Source organism: Impatiens glandulifera, chromosome 1, assembly GCF_907164915.1.
Source record: "Impatiens glandulifera chromosome 1, dImpGla2.1, whole genome shotgun sequence".
NCBI classification, from domain to species: domain Eukaryota; kingdom Viridiplantae; phylum Streptophyta; class Magnoliopsida; order Ericales; family Balsaminaceae; genus Impatiens; species Impatiens glandulifera.
Window position 1 is genome coordinate 88,294,212 of NC_061862.1, and position 6,425 is coordinate 88,300,636.

The 6,425-nt window shown below is 31.2% G+C and overlaps 1 pseudogene; it reads right to left on the bottom strand.

The window, feature by feature from the left end:
* Positions 1–1,917: 1,917 nt before the first annotated feature.
* LOC124935477 lies at positions 1,918–5,917 on the bottom strand (annotated as a pseudogene).
* Positions 5,918–6,425: the final 508 nt, after the last annotated feature.

Genomic DNA, 6,425 nt, shown 5'->3' on the forward strand with positions numbered 1-6,425 from the left:
TCTGACAATCTGTGTAGTGTTAAAAGCGGTTCTAGTCTTTAACCGCATTAGTTCCAATTGTTGTGTGTTATTGTGTAAGAGATTCAACCTTTAGCCGGACTCCGGTCCCCTATTGGGGATCCCGATCCTAACAGAGTTGTTCTGCACTTGAACTCGGTTCAAGAGTTCGTGACAACTTGCGTAGTATTGAGACCGATATTAACTTCTAACCGAGTTAATATCAACCGACGTGTTGTATAAGCGTTCTCCCTAGCGAGACCCCAATCTCCTTTGGCGATCCTGATTCTAACAATATTGATATTGCCATTATACCGTTCATTGATTTACTTTTTGAATTTTATATGTTTAATACTTTAATATAAACTCTTAAATATTTATTAATATTTAAAACACTATATAACATGTAAAAATAGTCAAGATATTGTGAATTTTGAAATGCTCCTAAACTTTAATGTTGATTTATGTATTAATTTTTTAATTAATACAATTTATATCTATTAACGTTTATTGAGGTTACGAGTAGTTACCGAAAATTATAACCGTCAATAAAATCTGAAAGATAGTCAAATAAAAAAATAAAATTGATGAATAATATAAAAACTCTCCACGTTAAGCATGTGCAAAAATAAAATGTATGGACGCTTCAACCAATTAACTAAATGAGAACTATTAACGAATTATATATGATTTACACGTGGCACTTAGTTGCCCTTTAAGGCGTTTCCAAGCTAATCTAATCATATAAATTTATTTATTTTACAATCCATTGTTATCTTCAAATTTATTTATTTTTACTCTAATGTGAGAATCATTTAATTTGGTTTAAGTTATGAAGAAGACAATCAACACTACATTTAGATTAAAACCAAACATATTTAAAAAAGTCTCTTAATCCAATTCATGCCAAGAATCAAACTATCTAGTTTGAATATAACATTTAGAAAACAATAGTTAAATAATTAAATTTGTAAGAGTGTAAGATGTATGATCTATTATAGATATTAAATTTAGTATAATCAAAATAATTTAATTAGTTTAACATGATATTTGTTTACATATTATATTATTAATATTGTATTATTATTTATTATAGTATTAATAATTGAACTATATATTGTTAAATATAAAGTATGATTTCGGTAAGTTTGGAAAAAACTTAAGTATTAATTTAAGTTAATATAAAAATTATATAATAATATACTAAGTTAATATAATAAATTGATGTGTTTGGAAATACCTTTTCCAGCTTTGGAGCGTGTTTGAGCTTGATTTTATTTTTAAATCTCTTTTTGCTCAATTTTTAACCTAAAAAAATAAAATATAATAAATATGACATTAATTTTTTTATTTTTAAGATTTAATAAATAATTTATTTAAGAAAAATAAATACCACATTTATTCTAAATTATTTATTTTAATACCTTTAATTTTCATAAAACTAATCAATGAGTACAACATATACAAATAACCAAAAGCTTGGTACACAATTTTATATTATCAAACAAAGCTATAATTTTACATGTTTCAAATCGTTTAGTGTAGAAGAATTATTGGCGCTTAGTAGTTAACAACAATTTATTATTGGTTAACTAGTTGTTTAGCAGTTATTAAATGAGACACCTCGTCAAATAAGTCTCAAAGCTATTAAAATTGGTGTTCAACTATGACCTCTTTTAACATAAGGGGTTTGAACTTTGAACGGTAAAATGCAAAATGATGTTCAAACTTTTAACATTTGTTCTATTTGAGGTTTTTTTTCCCTAAGAGGCCTTTTTCTCACAAAATTATTTAGTGCTAGATATTTTATTTGTTTAGAAAAAGAAACATTAATCTCTTCTTCCTTGATAAAAGCTCCCAAATGGCTAAAGTTCTAGCATTATATGCCAAAAGAAAACCAAGTTCAAGTCCAAATAGTAATTAAAAAACATAGCACGCAATTAACTCACCTAGTATACCTCCTACTGCCACATCTTGCCTGTGGTGCCAGTGGTCGTCAACCCGAGAAACACCAACAAGTGATGCAACAAGTAGCGGGGTAAAAGAGATGCACAAATTTTCTACATGTCCTCTTCGGTCAAACACCTTGATCTTTCCAGATAAAGACAACGACATAAATTCTAGACCAGCAAAGGATACTACAACAAGAAATTAATAAGATTTTGAATAAAGTATTGGAGGACTATTTTCGTTGAATACCAATAAGATACTTACCCGAAGTATGGCCATTTGGAAAACTTTTATGCCCTTCCTTTATCACATGTTTTTTCCATGGAAAATAATGTTTCTAATCAAATAATAAGCCTAATAGTAAAACTTGAGACACCACACTTAGCATACTTTTAAGATTAAGCCGCAGATTCTATAAAAAAAATTAAATAAGGATTTGTTCCTTGGTGTAAGCTAGCGCGATCTCCACAGACCTACCTCCACTTCAATGAAGGCATTCTTAGTGGGAAAATTGCATATTCCATATTCATTTCATTTAAAACTATTTTTGTCATATCATTTGGATCTGAACTGTAAACTGAACTTGGTATTTATAAATGAAGCCATTATCTAGAGAAATTGAGTAAAATACATACATCCTTTCCATCTAGGAAGCACCGCCAGAAGATGTCGGGTCTAGGCCGACCAACAGCATCCTTTATCGCATTTGTTAGAACATCCGTGATGAGGATAGAAAAAAGTAGTTCTGTTTTTTTTTCTCAAAACTTATAAACATAGCATTTCACACAAGGAAAATAAAGTAAGGATTTCAATTTTACCTAAAGTTGCATGATGAAGATCATATACAACTTTCCTACGTAAAAAAACTCCCATAAAAATCAAGATAAGAAAAATAACTGCATATATCTAGCAATGGAAAGGAACACTAATCATAAGTTACACCGCCTATAAATATTTCTCTGAATCAAAATAATAGAAAAAGAACATACCGGAAAATGGAGAAACTGTATTATCTTTCAAAGGATATTTTAGGTTAGACACCATATTCTTCCCAACAAACTGATAGAAAGGAATGATTGTATTCAAAACATAGTATATCACACCAAGAAGTAGTAAAATGAGCCAATCATGCAAGTTGATCCTCGCCACTATAATCCCACTATAATCCCATGGGACCTTACAGTAGTATGTGAACTGAGCTCAGCTTCTCTCATTCTTTCCCGTCGATGCCAACAAAATAAACTCGATCACAAAATGAGATGGCATTATATGACATTGCTTATTGAAACGCAAAGAAAATGTGTACCTCCTGATTCATATTGTCTGTTAGTTGAAAGTAGACTATGTCATTATCAGTCTTGATGCACTCTGTATATGAGACCCAAAGGACAAGACATTAAACCACATATGATTCTTTGGAAAATAAAAATCTATTTAAAAAATGGTCATCTAATTATCAATGCATTATCAATGCAGATAAGATATTTGTGATATATAATGAATGTTTCATTCAAACCATAATCATAGTAGGCTATGATAGAAATACAACCAAGTATGTACAACTCATGTCATTTGTGGTAATGAATTCAAAAAATAACTAAACTTAATGGACATTTAGCCTCTTTCCTCACATTTGGTACGAGATTAAATCCCCATTTGCAAGTAAGCCTTTCCTCTTAATTAATCATCAAACATCTGGCTCTGAATCATTCACTTCCTCAACTTCATTGTTGTCCTTACCTAGTGGAGACCAATGGATGTATCAATATGGCTCGATGAGAAGAGACTCGAGCCCAAACCTGATATTCATAGCCTAATTGTGTGATATGTTTGTTTCTATCGATTAGTTTGTTTCTGAATTAGAATCATACAAATAAACTGCCAATGAATTTTTATAATCTCTCAAGGCAAAGTTCAGATTACCTATGTTTCTCAATGTCATCTCATATGGATTACAAATGAACTCAATATGTGGTTAGACATCCGCCACAGAAACAAACAAAGAAATAGATTCACAGCACAAATGGAGGATTAATTCATTTGTAACTGGATTTGAAATCTCCTAAGATAAAACCTAATATAATAATCAGCCTCTCAAATTAATACGGATTTAACATATATTGTTACATAGAATCAAAAAATTCAATCAAGCAAGTAAAATGCATAATGAACTCCAAATTTAGACTCGATTGAAGCAAATGTTTAAAAACCTGAAAGAGACATTTGGAATTTACAACATGCCACGAAGAGTTAATGATGAATAAAATGTTGACATTCATTAGATGTATGTTGCAGAAAATAAGATTCTATCTTAACATTTATTCAGGATGTTCATGCATTTAGCGATTAAAAGTATTATCGAAAAGGTGATACATTTGATGCGTGAATTCGGTATATCTTGTAGTATAAAGGATGAGAGCCACACGTGTTACTCCTCAAGTTGGTCCACACGAGCTCGTCAAGATTCAGTTGACTTCGACTGCTAGGACGAAAGAACAACAGAAGCAATCTAATTGTTTATGGGAAAAAATGAGTTTTTTCAATCACTTATTCACCATCTCCCAAATCCCTATTTTAAGCAGTTAAATTAGAGAGTTGGGGAAAAATAAAACCAAAAGACCATCTTTTAGGCATTCCTCCGTTTTGCAATTAATATTTATGATAAACGTTTTATTTCCTTAATAAAATCTATTTCAAATCATTATATTCATAATGAATTTGATATATAACGTTTCTATAATCAATTTACCATGGTTAATTATTTTATTTCATAAATAAAATATTATATATAATTTCTAATTATTAATAATATCTAATATATTATTAATAATTAGATTTCATTCTCATTAATCTATTCTGCCAACTCTAAGTGTGTGACCTCATAGGACTCAATTATAATTGCTATGGGTTTAACCCCATTAATCGTAGTTGGCTTCTAACAAAGCACTACGACTCCTAACATAATCGGATTATATTATCACCGTTAATTGTCTTATCTAGGTTTAGTCATTGCACATTAAATTAAAGGACATATTTCCTTCAATCTCCCACTTGTCCTTAAACAAGTGTGCAATATAAGATACATTTGTCTCTTAATGTCTTATTTGATGATATGGTGACATTCATATCCTTTAGCAAATATTTTTTTTGAACTTTGAGTTCGAACTGTCAATAAAACGGATGATTCAAGTAATTTATCCGAGCATGGCCATGCATTTTTAGTTCTTACCCTTCAAGTGGCCGAGACACCATTCCTTTCCAATGTATCATGTTATACACGAAGTAGGAGGACTTCTCCAGTCTTGTATGAATATCGCTCCCACTCAATTTTTAGCAATCCCAACAACTGTTTTTATAACTCCCTTTTATGGAAGTGTTTAACAGTCTCAAAGAAATACCAATTATCAAGATAGACCATAACTTACTCATGTCTGGGGAATCTACTAAACATGGTTTTACTTAAAATTCTACAAAATTTGAAGATTCTTTAGTCTGTCAGTCTTACATGTATCCTCCATACACATATATATAAATGACTAGACACCTCCATGTCCCTATAGCCCATGAAACCTGACACTATCATCTATGTCCATTTGATGATTTCGAACTATAGACTTTTAATAATTCAAAACTTCATTTCGCTTAATGAGGTTTCATTCACCAGAACACTTAAGGTGATCTCATTTGTTAACAATGAATTATTTGGACATATTATTCAATATTGATTAGAACAATATATAAATAAGAATTAAATATCATATATCATAAAATTATTATGTCAAACATAGAACTAGTGTCAAACCCTTATAAAAGCTTAATTAGTACAAAAGCAAAATCAAAGTCATTCTCTAATGTGCTTGAGACCCTTAGCCCTAGTGTGACTTTTATGCTTGGGTCTAGACATATGTTTAGTCAATGGATCTGCAATGTTGTTATCAGTATGCACCTTACACATCCTAATATCACCCATATTGATGATGGGAGAATAAGGTGATATTTCCTCATAACGTGTCTGGATTTGAAGCTCGAACTCGGTTTCTTTGCCTGGGCTATGGCACCATTGTTGTCACAATAGATTTCAATAGGCCTTGAAATGCACCGAGTTCATCAAGGAACTTCCTTATCCAAACGGCCTCCTTTACTGCTTCACTAGCAGCAATGTACTCAACTTCAGTTGTGGAATCTGCTATTGTATCATACTTAGAGCTCTTTCGGCTCATAGCTCCGACATTAAGGATAAATACATAACCCAATTGTGACTCAAAGCCATCCCGGTCAGTCTGAAAGCTCGCATTAGTATAGCCTTGCACAATTAATTTCTTATCTCCCCCATATACTAAGAAATCATCCTTGGTCCTTCTTAAGTACTTCAGGATATTCTTAGTTGCACTCCAGTGTACTTCTCCAGAATTTGATTGGTATCTGCTACACATGCTCAAAGTATATGCAACATCTGGACGTGTACATATCATGGTATA